Consider the following 16,041-nt stretch of genomic DNA (forward strand, 5'->3'; position numbering starts at 1 on the left):
ACCCACTGTTCTCCTTGCTGGAGAGGAAGCTGTATCTGAGAACCTGAAATGCAAGGATCCCCTGCTTTTACGGCATTAATTATATATATCTGTGCTTCTTTTACTTCTCGTGCTTCTTGAATATTCCCCCGCCATCATGAGAACACCCATCAACAGGAGGATGGGGGCAGCTTTGACCTGAGTAAGCAAAAACCTACCTTTAACAATATAGATGCCTCCACAGTGGAGAACAAAGCATGATAGATCAGTAATGGGGAAAGATCAGACACGGGCAGACAAGACGGTACTTGTGATTAGTGCAAACATAATTGGGCCATGTGTGGGCTGCGATTGACATGTTGTTGCAGTTGTAAGAACAATGCTGTTGCCCCTCCCAAAAAAGATAAAAATAAAATTACCATTATGGGATTTACTTTTCACTGTCATTCATTAAAAAGTAACTGACTCCCCAGCCTCTAAAGTTGTACTGTTAATATAAAAATAATTCCGGGCCTTGAATCGTTTGTAGACTGTACTTGCTAGTCTTTATTTTTCAGGCATGATCCAGTCTAGTGGTGCTAGAGACTATCAACATTCTACAAAAAGTCAGGTTAACAGTACCATTGCAGTTACCTACAACAACAAAGAAAACAAAGTGCCCATTTTACTTAAGCCGTCATGTGATTCTTCAGCACCAAATCCTTCTCCTCTTTGTTTATTTTCTACTTAGGTTATTCTACCAAATTTTTGTTGCTTTGTGTTGCGGTCTGTGCGACATGGACAGTTCCCATTGGTTGTCCAGTAGTGGGGGCCTCTCAGAATTTTGTAAAAAACTACCCTTACAGTGTGCCAAACCCTTCGCCTCCTGGATTGCTAGGGTAAAATGCATGTCGAGTCTAGAGGTGGAGGAATAAGTTGGAATACTTGCCTTATTCCTCTCTTATGGGAAGGTTGAGGCCCTCTCAGATATTTCCCCATTTGCTGACTTAACATACTTGTTCTGCATTGTGTCTGTGCGGATGTGGCCATCTTGGTAAAGGCAGAGGCAACAAAGCCTCTTAAATTTACATTACAGATATGCAGCTATGAGGCTGCAGGCCCGGGAGTGCCTAGGTACCCTCACATACCAGGAAGTGCATTACTATTTTAACAGAGGAATTTAAAAAACAAAGTCGACTTTTAATTATACTGATTAGGCACAATTAACTCTTCTAGATGTTCCCTATAATGTAACAAATCTTCACTTTTTGAGTTAAGATCCACTTTTTTTACCATCAATAAACACAACAGCACACGTGAGGAATTCTCTCCAAAGATATGAAAATGCTAGTTTCGAAATGTTGAAAATGTTTACAATACAACCTCTTGTCCTGGTGACAGCTGAAAATTGTGGATTTTTCTATCACTTTAAATTCTGGTGACCAGGATAAATAGAAAGAATGAATAATAATTGTCCCTGAATGCATGCTGCCCTAAGTATAAGTATGAGAGGCTGCCTGCAGTGGGGCTGGATGGCGCATCTGTACCTTCCACCTGTGCCTAAATGCCAGAGTCTCATGCATGGGGCTAAATACTCAATGTGTATAAGGCCTTTGGGTGCACGCAGCATACTTCTCAACCAGCTCCCATTTCACCCATGCATTTTCTTATTGATCATCACAAATGTAACAGCACACCCTATCCACAAACTGCTCCATTATGTACACCAGGCATGTTCAACCTGTGGCCCATGGGCCAAATGAAGTCCACAGGTGCGATGTGGCCCAAACCTTTAAACCTATGGCAACCCACACAGCCATCTCTGGGTGCACACCACTCTACTGAATGTTTGCTGGCCCTCCATAACCCAGGCCGCTGTCATACACAAGCCACCTTGTGGCCGGCTTCCTGCTGTTCTCTTTCTTTCCCAACATACAGACGTGGGGAAAGGAGCCTTTAGTCGAGTGGATTACATCTAGTGGCATCCATGCACGGGTTCTGAAGGTCGATTCTCAGTTGTGTAATGAGCTTAGTGTCATTCCGGGAACATGTGAATGCAATATGTGTCATTTTATTTTTTGCTTAATAAAGACATTTATTGCACTAATATGGCATGTACTCACCTGGTCTGTTTTTGGTTTAGATCACATATGTCAAACACAAGGCCTGCAAGATGAATCCAGCCCATCAGGCCTTGTCATGTGGGCACTGCACCTAGTTTTGAAGCCGGAACATAGCTGAGCTCTTTTCCACCACCTTCTGCTCCCTGCTTTCACTTGTAGACACATAAGCTTTTTGTGTTTACAAGGGACACCTTTTGCTCTCTATGTAAAGCACCCCTAAACCCTGCACTCTGTACACAGCACATCCCTGAACTCTGCACTGTGTGTCTAGTGCACCTTGGAACCCTGCACTCTGTACATAGCACACGTCTGAACCCTGCACTCTGTACATAGCACACGTCTGAACTCTGCACTCTGTGTACATAGCACACTCCTAAATCCTGCACGCTGTATGTTGGCCACCCCAGATACAACCGGCCCTTTGAGAGCAACCATACTGTGCATGTGGCTGGCGATGAAATTGTTTGACATCCTTATTTAGATTGTCAACAGTCCTTGTTTTGGCAGTTCAAGGAATGGCTACAGAGACCTGATATAGTGAAGGCTGCAACGCGGGTTTGGAGCTTTTTTGGCTGTTCACACCTGAGTGCAGGGCTGGAACTGAAGGGGCTCTGGCTAATAAAAAATGTGATTATTTGTGATTAAACAGTGGGTAAACATCCAACAGGGATTGTTCCCTTGGAAATTGATGAACCTGGTTGTTTAAAATCTTAATTATGCTATTCAAATTAAAAATAAGTTTGATTTCATTGTGGCCCGCGACCGGTTACCAATCACTTAAGTGGCCTGTGCTCTCCAAAAGGTTGAGCACCCCTGATCTACACTGTGAACCATTCCTTAGACTTCCGAATCCTGTACACTATATTGTACATTCATAGCAATAACACATATTTTAAACCAATATTTAACCTGTTCAATGAAGAGACACTTTTCCTAGTATAGAATTTAGTATAAAAATGTTTACATTTATGGAAAAAAATAAGGAAAATTTACCCAACAAATGATAGTTTCCATATAAATTATGAAGGACAAAAAATATATACCCATTTGCACTGAAGCAGGGAAAAGATCTTGTTTTCAAGAGCATCTTGTATTCCTCTGGAATTTGAGATTTCATTAATAATGAGCATTTTCTTTTGCAGGAATCTGAATTATTGATTAACCGCCCCAAAATAAATTTTCATTAGCGAAGCAACCTTGAGTGGCTCCCGCAATTAAAGGATATTTTGTATAAAGTGTTTCTGGGGTATTAAACTCCTCCATGTCTGATCAGTTGGGGGATTATGGCAGGTATAACCTACAGGAGGCTGTTTGTGAGGTTTCATGCTCTCAGGCTTCACATTGACTGATCATGTCTGTAGGGTTAGCCCAAGGCAAAGACTGCTTTTTTCAGTTCTGAAAATGGTTTGCGGACTATGGAGATAGGATTTATTTTTTTCAATTTACCTAATCGGTATTTCATTTTTTTCTTGTCTGCATTTCAGAAAACTTTTTTTTCCTTGCTGTAAAAAGTTTTTCATTTAGTCTTCATAAAAGTTATTGTGTATTCAGCCATGAACTCTGGAAGAATCGTCAGCCTTGTGATGTATGTTAAGAGCCCACAGTAGGTTCTGGCTTTATGTAAAGATTGTCCAGGGCTCTATCTTGGGGGATAATTAGGAGGTTGTTCTTTTCTGTACCATGGTACAAATCAATCCTATATGCTGCAGATATGCATCAAGAAGATTAAAATGTATACATGCACAAAGAAAAGATTAAAATGGCACAAGCAGCATCAACCGAAATAGATAACCACTGAATTTCATTACTAAAATGCTAAAAAAGCAAGGCAGAAAATTACCAGTGTTTTCAGATTTTGAAGGGTCAAATCCATCCAAACATGATAGATATTGTAGGGCTGCCTTTCTCAAGGAACTCTTGAAATAATATTCAGGTCTCAGGGAACCCCTGTGGAATAGTCTATCAGGGGTTATTGCACCCCTTACACAGGTGGAGATCATGCTCCACTTGCAGTGGTGATAAGAATGTCATCTTCATTGGCTCTGCCAAGTGGTGTTGGACCTGGAACTATGAAGGTCCCATAGATGAGAGGTAATTTAGCCACAGCTCAAAGAACCCCTAGCCAACCAAGGAGCAACCCTAGGGTTCCACGGAATCCTGGTTGAGAATGGCTGGGGTATAGATGAAGCCTAGTGGTCAGAGCCAGCTTAGATCAGCCTTTTTCAAACTTTTGACCAGAGAAATCCTTCAAGTCTCAGGGAACACCTCTAAAATTAAATCATCCGGGGTCAATAGGAAGAATAATCCCCTTACAGTGGGGGTCAGAATGCCACCCTTACAGATATTTAAAATTGAATTTGGGTAGAGCAACTGGCCCTGCCAAGTGGAATTGTACGCAAAAATATCCAGGCACCATTTGATTGGAGGTCAATCAGCCACTGCTCAAGGAACACCTAGCAATCTCTGGTGGAACCCTGGTTGAGATTGGTTGACTTAGATCAGTGCCAGGACAAGGTCATGCAGCGCCCAGGGCAATGATGGCAAACTGCACCCTCCCCCCCTCAGTTCATCATGTGCAAGCTTAGGGGATCCTACGCCTAGCAGGGACTCCTGTATCTCTGTGTACACCAGTGCCGGCTTCTGAAGAACAGGAGCACTGCACTGGCAGTAAGAAGGAGGGGAAGAGTGAACACAGCCCACACTGCCTCCTCTGCTCGCTTCTTCCACTGCTTGGCTGACAGGAGTAGTAATGCCACTGTCACTATTCCTGTCAGCCTTGTAAAGAGAAGGAAGACATCCCATTTATACAGTATACCAGTGCGCCCAGGGAAGTCTTCCCTCCTGCCCCCTCCCTTGTCCCAGGCTCCAGCCATGACTTAGGTACTCCAACTGCAAGACCTCTCTGCCATTCTTCTCTTCTCCTCTTCTCCTCTTCCTCTCATCTTCTCTTCTGCTGTAATTCTCTTCCTCTTTTCTTCTTCTCTTCTCTTACAAAGGCTTGTTAATACCTGTTGTCCGATCGAATAATATCGGATGAACTGTCGTGATCGGCTCTCGAAAGTAGTGTACACACAATCCAAAAATCATACGATTCTTCCTCGGACAACAGTTTTCGTATGATATTCGGATCGTGTGTATGGGCCATAAGGCCTGATAGGCTGAAAGGCATTGGGGTTTGTTTTTTCATGATAGTATCTCATCTGATTTATGCAGATGTGCAGGCTCTTCTTCGGGGATTGGTAAAAAATGGCTTTCAGCCCTGAAACACTAAAATAAAAAAAAAATTGTTTCTTTTTGTATATTTCTGTTTCTTCATCTGCAGATCGAAGGGATGAACAAATGTTCCTCTGTTTAACCCCTTAATAACTCATAATTTGCTCTAATCAGCCTTCATTAACTCCCTATTCTCCTCCATTTAAATATTATTTTCCTGCTTTTTTTCTTTTGTTCATGTCTATTTTATAAACAATAAACATTTAAAACATTTTTTTGTTTGCTTTGTTAGGGAATAATGCATGCACAGGACACAGGTAGGCTGCAGTGGACACAGGGAGGTATGCAGCTGCAGATGGGCATTGTTGACCCTCTTTTCCACTCTTTTAAGCTGTAACAGTAGCTGCTGCATGTCTCATCTTTGGCTTATACACGTGTCAATACGTTTTACCAGTTTTTGTTGTGGTAAATTAGGGGCCTCGGCTTATATTCGAGTCGACCTATACTCGAGTATATACGGTATCTGTTTTGTGTGGACTGACCTTTAAAAGCAGAGTTATACCTATCACATGCCAAAGATTTTTTACATATCTCCCTACTGTCCATAGCCTAAACTGCTAAGAATAAAATTCTCATAGTGACCTGTCAGCAGGTCTGAGCATGAAATTGATAAATAATGCTATTTAAAAAAAATTGCTTGCAGTGGTATGAGTAGTGAGCTCATCTTCTGGTCACAGAACCGGTCTCTCTCTCTCTCTCTCTCTCTCTCTCTCTCTCGTCACCCCTGGGAACTTCTTTTCAAGTTATGAATGGAGCATGCTATGACTTGTTAAGAGTTTCTTTCCTGTTTCCCGGCACTATTCATTTTTAATGTCGAAATCTTGTAACCTGGATCACAGCAGCTGTGAAAGCATTTTTCCATTTTGTCTTGATCAGGGGAAAAAAAAAACATCCTACGAGGATTGTAGCCAGCAAATCTTCTGTTATACAAAGAGCGATAGAAAGAAATGAAGTCCAAAAACATTTCTACTAGTACACAGGACACTAAACCATCCAATGCAATCCCGCCTTTACAGACCCAGTCTATTATTTTATTAATTTATATGTAATTATTCATTTATATAAAGCACCAGGGACGTTCATAGAGACCTTATCCCTTGTGCTCCAAGATGTGCTATGGAGTACAGCTGTGAAAACTAGAGTCTGTTTGAAGCAGTAGTCAGCAAAGTTGCATCTGGGATGTACCATACACCCATAAAGAATATGGAAATGGGAGCAGATGGCTCACTCAACATCTCCTGACTCTAGTAATCAGAGGCAGCAGTGCCTGAGATCTTACGCTGCACATGTACAGCTATACTATATTACCAAAAGTATTGGGACACCGGCCTTTACACGCACATGATCTTTAATGGCATCCCAGTCTTAGTTCATAGAGTTCAATATTGAGTTGGCCCACCCTTTGCAGCTATAACAGATTCAACTCTTCTGGGAAGGCTGTCCACAAGGTTTAGGAGTGAGTCCATTCTTCCAGAAGCGCATTTGTGAGGTCAGGCACTAATGTTGGACGAGAAGGACTGGTTAACAGTCTCTGCTCTAATTCATCCCAAAGATGTTTTATTGGGTGTGTAAAGGCAGGTGTCCCAATGCTTTTGGTAATATAGTGTATGAGGCTGGAAGTCCAGGAGTGCAAAGGCACCCTTACTTGCCAGGAAGTTCAATTGCTGTTTTTAAGAGGAATTTTCCAGGCTTTTTTATTTTATTATTATGTTTGTGATGGAGTGCCATTCGAAAATGAATGGCAATGCACATGTACAATTTATTACTGTGCATTGTGTTAAAATACTATTATTAAAAGTGGTTCTAAAGGCGAACATATATATATATATATATATATATATATATATATATATATATATATTATAAAATATTGCTTTAAAAAACATGTGATACTTGCCAGTTTTGTGCAATTATATTGTATTATATCATAGTGACCCCTTTTCTTCTGGGCTCTCCTGCCAGTGCCATCTGCTTCTCCTTTTCTGTGTGTGCCCTCGGAGTAAGCCATGTGCTGAGGGGGCACTCATGTGAGCGTGCTCCTGATCCGGCCTGTGTGTGTCCATAGGCATACACAGCATGGCTTGGCCACACACCCGCTCCCTTCACATACTGACTGACTGACATCAGTGAGAGCCAAAGGATCCTGCTGCTCAGAGTATCCTGTGAGAGCAGAGAAGAGATACAGAGGGGCACAGCACTGGACTGATAGAGAACTGGGAGGGTGTGTGTAAAGGGGGGGGGGGGGGGCAGGGGCAAGGAACAAATAGTGAGACATGTTGGTGCTGGTAGATCACTTACTATAGACCTTTTCTAAATAATGGAAGACAATTAATTCTCCTTCTTATATAATGAGCTAAAACTCCATCCATTGAGCCATGGGGGGTTATTTATGAAAAGCAATTCCACTTTGCACTGCAAGTACACTTGGAAGAGCAGTTGCTCTAAATCTAAGGGGTAGATCTGAAATGAGTGGAAGCTCTGCTGATTTTATCATCCAATCATGTGGAAGCTAAAATGCTGTTTTTTTTTATTTTCCTTGCATGTCCCCCTCAGATCTACAGTGACTTAAGTTTCAAGTATACTTGCAGTGCAAAGTGGATTTTCCTTTAGTAAATAACCTCCATGGCGTCATTTATAATGCCACTTTAACTCCTATGGTTGTACTAGAATAGCGGTTATCCCCAGCAGATAGTGCTGTATGTGAAATCTGTAGTCGCCGTCAACACCATGAAAACATTTCAGATGCTTACCTTAATAAAGTGGAATCTCAAGTAGGCAGCTTAATACAGAGATAAAAACACATGCGCTGTTTACCTGCCAAAGAATCTGCACTTCTGTTCAGTAATGCCCCGTATACACGATAGGATTTTCCTATGGAAAATGTGTGATAGGACCTTGTTGTCGGAAATTCCTACCATGTATAGGCTCCATCACACATTTTCCATAGGCATTTTCATCACACAAAATTTGAGATCTGGTTCTCAAATTTTCAGACAACAAAATCCGTTGTCGGATATTCCGATCGTGTGTACACAATTCCAACGCACAAAGTTCCACACATGCTCAGAATCAAGCAGAAGACAAGCACTGGCTATTGAACTTAATTTTTCTCGTCGCGTTGTACGTCACCGCGTTCTTGACGTTTGGAATTTCTGACCAACTTTCTGTGACCGTGTGTATGCAAGACAAGTTTGAGCCAACATCCATTGGAAAAAAACATATGATTTTGTTGTCGGAATGTTCAATCATGTGTAAAGGGCATACGTCTTGTGATTCATACACTTCACTGCCAACCTTAAAGTTACTAAACCCACAACAGTAAAATCTGTCTGTATATGCAGCATAGCATGCTTGTTATACTCACTGTGAAACTTAAGGGGTTAATCCTCTGCATTGTATAAAAAGACTGTTTTATCCTGTATGGACAGATCATTCCCTCTTGCACTGTCTATCTGTGGAAAGCCAGCTGACACAGGCAGAGTAGCCGACCTGCACATGCTCAGTTGTGTCTTTTTGTGCTGGAGAGAACATTTACTTGTTCTCAGAGACAGCCAGGTCACATGATATTGACATCACACATGTGGGCGTGTATACAGGCTGCAGTAGAAACCTACCTGAACTCTCAGCAATGGAGAAACTGTGCAGATTATCACTGACCGTGGTATACAGATCATCCAAAAGGCTATATAGTGGCAATATTTTCTTGTAAAAAAAATTGTAAGCTGGGGGGGGGGCAGATAAACTATTTTCATATTACTGAGTTTAGTAACACTTTAATATTAAGACAAATGACACCCCTTTTTGCTGATTCAACTTTGGAACGTTCTGCTTGTTGAAAAACAAACAAGTTGTATCACCAGCTCTGTCCGGTGAACAGGGAGGTGACGCAGGGCACGGCACAGCTAAAGTAGCTGATCTTACTGTGTAGCTGAGCAAGATTTGAAATGTTTTTTTCAGGTGAAGCATATGATTATTAATAGTGATTTATCACATTGACTGAAGTTGCAATTTAAACAGTCGTCTCTTCCCAACAGTCAAAAAGACATGGAAGTCTATTTTATGTCTAATTTGGAATCAAATCACCTGACCTAGTAGTATCATTGGAATGATGTATTTACTAATGGCATTAACTATTAGTTCTAATTCTTCTTGCTGCTGAGAATGTATGTTCACTTACTGTTTTGTTGTTTTGCAGGTCCTACACGCTACTTTGTGCCTGGCATCAATGAAGCTGTAAGTACAATACAAAACTTGGTAAATGTGTTTGTTTTGCATCCACTCTTCTAAAATCTGGCCAAAAACTATGGTTTTCTTGATATGTTCTTTAACCATCTCAAGTTTTATGTCCACAGTCTCTGACCATCTCTTGCAGCATGATCACAATCTCTGATCATCTCTGTATTATGTCCACAGTCTCTGACCATCCCTTGTGTTATGTCCCTAGTTTCTGACCATCTCTTACATCATAATCACAATCTCTGACCTTCTCTTATTATGACTGCAGTGTTTGACCATCTCCTGTTTTTGTGTCCACAGTCTCTGACCATCTCCTATATTATGTCCAGTCTCTGACCATCTCCTATATTATGTCCAGTCTCTGACCATTTCCTATAGTATGTCCAGTCTCTGATCATCTCCTATATTATGTCCGCAGTCTCTGACCATCTCCTATAATATGTCCAGTCTCTGATCATCTCCTATATTATGTCCGCAGTCTCTGACCACCTCCTGTATTATGTCCGCAGTCTCTGATCATCTCCTATATTATGTCCAGTCTCTGACCATCTCCTATATTATGTCCAGTCTCTGATCATCTCCTATATTATGTCCACAGTCTCTGACCACCTCCTGTATTATGTCCGCAGTCTCTGACCATCTCTTTCAACATGTTTGCAATCTCTGACCATCTCTTGTGCCAAGTCCGTAGCCTCTGACTATATCCTGTATGTGTCTGCTATCTCTGAGACTGAATATTCACTGAACTTTATGTGACCCTTTGGTGGTGTTGAGGGCCATGCTTGAGGCTTCACATATGGAGAAAGTTCTCTACTACTGTTGGAGATAATACAAATCAACATGAGCAGATTAGAAGGGCCTTGCTTACAATCTGAAAGGTGGGTCATGTGGTACAAGAGGTAAAAACTGTGAGGGATGAGATGATGGAGAAAGTAATTCAGTGTTCAGGTGGAGGCACAATGGGCTTCCCTGAACAAATATGTTTTCAGGGATCGTATAAAGGTAGACAGCCTGGGATATAGCTCGAAAGATTTGGGTAGGAGGTTCCTAAGGTTGAGAGAAGCTCTGGAGAAGTCTTGGAGGCGAGCATGGGAGGGGGTTATGAAGAACCAGAGGGACCTCTTCCTGTAATCCAGCACTAAAGAACTTGACGCTCCTCATTGTAAAGACATCATGTCGCTGTAGTCTTCTGAGATATGAGAGGATCCTTCTCAAGAGGTGTTCTTTGGTGACTGGACCTACTGCCAGGAAGTGAGGAGACATACATTGAGACATCTCCTAACCCAGGGGTAGGCAACCCCGGCCCTCCAGATGTGGTGAAACTACAAATTCCATCATGCCTCTGCCTCTAGGAGTCATGCCTGTGATTGTTAGGGTCTTGCAATGTCTCATGGGACTTGTAGTTTCAATACAGCTGGAGGGCTGAGGTTGCCTACCTCTGTCCTAACCCTTCCCCATAGCTGTATGTGTCCCCCATTGGGGAAGTCTTTTGTCATGGTGATCAGTGTCACTGGGATGGGAAGTAGAGGACATAAATCCAATGGGGACAAAAGGCAATAAAAAGCACAAAACAGAAGTTCCAACTCTCCATTGCTCTATCCAAAAGAATAAACCTTTTGTATGCTGTTCTATTTTACAAGAACAAATTATTGTAGCAGAATCCGTTGCTACATATTGTAAAAAGCAAATTGTTTGTGTTTTACATGTTCTCTCCCACGACCTTCAATTTATAATCTAAAAACTGAAGTAATATATCACCAAGTTGTATATGTGCAAAGTGCTAATTAACAAACTTCGGCTATTTTAAAGAAAAAAATACCACTTCTCAGCACTTACAGTTTTAATTTAGCCAGCAGTATGTTTGATTAAGAAGTGGAGCGTTAATAAACTTTCATAAAGTCATCAAAGAAAGTAATTAGCATTGTGCTGTAATTGACACTAATTAAAATGAAGCAACCGTATGCAATGAGAATAGGGAGTCTCACACATGACATAACTATAACTTGGATTTTCTATTATTATACACTTTTATATTAAAGGCAAGCTAGCCTTTTATGTCCGTAATCTGAATTCTAAACAAAAAAAAACCCCGGGGCCTGTTTAAAACTTGTATTGCCCACCACGGATCACTCTTCAGTGAGCGTTTATATTGCCTTCTCACAGCCTGTTTTAACCGCTAAAATCATGCACCACCACATAGATGCATCACGGGCCCATTCAGTTAAATGCATCGCGTTTGGTGAGCAAGATGAGTAGCATCGCACCTGCGGCCTATGTACACCCCCATCTGCTTCCTTTGTAGCTCAAGGGGGAGTGGGAAAAATGCAGCTGAACAGCATGTTTTTACCGTGCTCAAACCTTAAAGGGTAACTCCACTTTTGTGGGAGAAAAAAATAGAAATTAAAGAAAAAATAATATAGCGCATGTAATTGCAACGCTAATCATATTGTAACTTAATGTTATTAAAAATGACCTTTCCTTTTCAATCTGCAGCTGCTGTAATTTTCTGAGAATGCATTGCAATATGGCTACCTGGAGGTGTTCTGTACACAGATTGTGTACTGACCACCCCCCAGAAACATAATTTCCTGATTGTGTGATTGGCTCACCAATTTTCCCATAAGTCTGCCTAAGATATAAGTCAGATTTCAGGCGCCCCCTGACACTAAAATTTCATTTTTGGAGAGATACTTTAAATAGGAACACGTCTAAAGGGATGCAGGCCCAGCAGATTTCCTCATTGGTGCCCTGCAGCTGCACGCCTGACAGTTAATTATGAAATCACTCCCATTATACCCACTCAGAGTTGAGGCACAGACAAACACACGCAAGGATTTCTTCAGAATAACAAAAGGTAGGAATCTGCAACAAAGGTTGTCATAATCCTTGCAATGTACAGAGATCACCCAGAGGAGAATGTTTTTTTTTTCTCAACAAAAGTGGAGTTACTCTTTAACCACTTGCTTACTGGGCACTTAAACCCCCCTCCTGCCCATACCAATTTTCAGCTTTCAGCGCTGATGCACGTTGAATGACAATTGCGCGGTCATACAACACTGTACCCAAATGACATTTTTATCATTTTTTTCCCACAAATAGAGCTTTCTTTTGGTGGTATTTAATTACAGTTGGGAGTTTTATTTTTTGTTAAACAAAAAAAAGATGCAAAATAAAAAAAATATAAAAAAATCATGTTTAATAGTTTGTTATAAAATTTTGCAAACAGGTAATTTTTCTCCTTCATTGAAATACGCTGATGATGCAGCACTGGTGGGCACTGATAGGCTGCACTGGTGAGCACTGATAGGCACAGTTAAGGTGGCATCGACAGGCACAGATAAGGCGGTACTGATGGACACAGATAAGGCGGTAATGATGGGCACAGATAAGGCGGCACTGATGGGCAAAGATGGGCACAGATAAGATGACACAGATGGGTGGCACGGATGGGTGGCAAGGATGGGCACTGATAGGTACCACTGATAGATGGGACTGATGGACACTGATAGGTGGCACTGCTGGGCACTGGTAGATGACACTGATGGGCACGGATATGTGGCATATGAGGTGCAGCACTGTTGTTGAGGCAGATTGTGGGCACTGATAGGTGGCACTGTGGGCACTGATGGGTGGCACTATGGGCACTAATGGGTGGCACTGGGTGGCATGTTTCCTATAATTAGGTGGCACTGGCAGGGGCCAGGTGGGCACTGATGATCTGGCCGTGATCGGGACTGAAGTCCCTCTCACGGCCGCCGGTGATCGCTCGTGCATGGGACGATGTCAACAGATGTTGTCCCGGCAAAGCAGGTCCGCACTGTAGCCGTCATTCGGCTATAGCGCGGATCTCAAGCGGTTAAGTGTAAATAAGGCCTAATAAATATTTTGGCGTTTAGAGTTTTATTTTATGCTTGTGCAATGTGTGTTGGCATAGATGCTTGTAGTCTCAACCGGGGGCACACAGGACAGGGTAACAGAAGCACAGCTGTTACCCAGTAACAGGAAGTACCTGAGCAAGGACCTTCATGGCAGGATTACCAGGTAGTATTTCAACCCTTTCGCTGCCAGAGCCATCGTGGTTTTCTTTTCTCTTTCAACACATGTGAAAAAAAATTTAAGCCTGAAGAATATAGTCTCAACCAGGGGTACATGTAACAGGGTGACAACACAGGAGCACAGCAGTCATCTCATTACAGGAAGTACCCAAATAAAGACCTTCATAGCAAGATTACCAGTCATTCATTTAAATCTGTCACTGCCAGAGATGGTTTTAAAAAAAATGTTTAAAAAAAAAAAAAATTTTTAGACCTCAAGATTAGTTAACCCCCCCAAACATGATATATTTTCTGAAAGCAGAGACCTTGAAAATAAAATGTTGATAGTTACAAATGTTTATGTTCCACACAGGTTGACGGTTTATCAAGCACAAATTTTCTGTAAAAAAAAAAAAAAAAAAACACACTAAAAATTTTTTTGGGCAGATAAATGCAATATATTACCCATTTTTTGTGTAATAAAAAGAATGAGATTGTGCCCAGTAGACACCAAATACATCAAGCCTTAAAATTTCATGCACACGTGTTGACGAACTACGGTGCCCAAATTTTTCCATGGGCAACGTTTTTAAAGCACCTACAGTTCACCAGTTTAGCTTAACTATGAATAATGTCCCTCGAATTATTGTTCTTACATGCATGGAGTAAATAAGGCATAGCATATGTAATGTAATCAACGTTTTCATATATAGGAGCTCCCAATGTGTGTGTTCACATATGTGGGGATGGGGGGGGGGGATCAAATTTTTGGGGAGTTTAAGTGCTTGGGTGCAGCTTAAATTTTATACCCCCCCCCTTTTTTTTTTCATTTAACTTTATTTTTTATACATTTTATTTTTAACACATCAGAGACCAAAATTCCTCTATGTGATAGCATTTTGCTACAACATAATTTATTAGACCATTGATGTCTCCCCTACACACCACTAAAGCTAATGGAGCACAGATTGCGATCCAATAGTTTTTTCCCCAACCACAGCAGCCAGAGAAAGTGACAGCTTAACCCAGAAAGTGATGTGATTCATGTTACTTCCATGTTCCCTCTAGCTAGAAAAGATTAGCGAATGGATGTTTACTGGTCTCCCTGCCCTCTTCTGGGTGACCCCCATCATAAGGTTTCTGGGCCTCAGCACAGCTGCTGCTTCTCAATATTGGGTGTCATTTACTGCTCCAATCCTTGCTGACGATCGGGAATAGTGACACAATATGCAACATATTAATCACCTGCTGGCTGGATGCCTCTTTGGCAAAATAAGCATTCACTGTATATTTGTTTAATACTGTAATTGTCAGATACTATTAGAGTATTAAATTTTTTTTTTAAGAATATATATATTTTTTTCATTTTTGTATATTTTTCAGTCTATAATAAATAAAAAATACAGCAGGGTTTTCTTTAAAACTTTATACCAGGTAAGGCTATTACATCCTTTAAAAAATATATGCAACTTATTTAGATATGCAAATTAGTCATAGAGCCATAGTCATAGATTGTCAAGTTAACGGACACATGCTGACGCTGCAGAATTTGGCCTGGGCATCTAAGCATTAATAACATCTGGTCACAAAGTTATACAAGGACAATACAGGTCAGTTTTTCCACCAAAAGCCCAGTAAAACCATTTAATGTAAAAGAATAGTGGATTTAATCGTTATCGTATTCTATTTGTATTATCCAAATGCACCATTTAAAGTGTTAAAGATCTCTTATGGAAAGTGTGTAAATGATCAGAATTGTCAGTTCATATGAAAATATTTCCAGTTTCCACATTTGCCTACCACCATAAATCTTTTATTCATGTTCCTCGTGTTGTGGATCAGCCCACGCCTTTTTATGTCATTGTAAATAATATGATTTTACTAGAGCTTTTCTATAGCATTACAGTTGTTTTCTGGTGTTTTTCCAGTTCTCTTTTTATCCTTCTATTTTGCGCAGTATAAAAGATCAGCTTGCTGCTTTGCAACGTGTTATTGTTAGATCTTGCACCTTACATAATCTTGGAACCAGTAAATTTCTGCTACTGATTTTAAACAAAATGTTAATAACGCTGTTCTTATCCTAGCTGCCCATTAAAAGCATGCAGCCAGTGAAATCATATGTTAGAAATCCTAAGCTTGTTTTGCATCTGAACTTCAATATATTGAAGCCATTGGAGCAGCATGACAGCCAGGAAAATAGTATTTTCAGAGGAATGACAGCATTTATATTTCTCAAAACGCAGGTTTCTGTAAAGGTGCATTTAAATTGGCCTCTCGGGCCATATCATACCATAGCAAAAATAAAATTGGTAAATACAGCACTTGGATATGACATCACAAAATCTAAACACACATAGCAGCTAGCATAATTTGTAGGTCATACGAATAAATATTAAAATAAAAATGCAGCGCTATCC

The 16,041-nt window shown here is 40.9% G+C and overlaps 1 protein-coding gene across 6 annotated transcripts in view; it reads left to right on the forward strand.

Moving 5' to 3' along the window:
* The window catches only part of TIAM1 (TIAM Rac1 associated GEF 1), a 553,722-nt gene that overhangs the window by 222,179 nt on the left and 315,502 nt on the right, over positions 1–16,041 (forward strand). For all 6 annotated transcript variants that reach the window (XM_077480001.1, XM_077479998.1, XM_077480004.1 and 3 more), the window contains one exon: positions 9,550–9,587. The gene's annotated coding sequence lies outside the window, so the exon portion shown is untranslated. The remainder of the gene's footprint in view (positions 1–9,549; positions 9,588–16,041) is intronic.

The sequence above is a fragment of the Lithobates pipiens genome, unplaced genomic scaffold, assembly GCF_037356315.1.
Source record: "Lithobates pipiens isolate NorthernLeopardFrog02 unplaced genomic scaffold, aLitPip1_a1.2 Scaffold_16, whole genome shotgun sequence".
Lineage (NCBI taxonomy): Eukaryota > Metazoa > Chordata > Amphibia > Anura > Ranidae > Lithobates > Lithobates pipiens.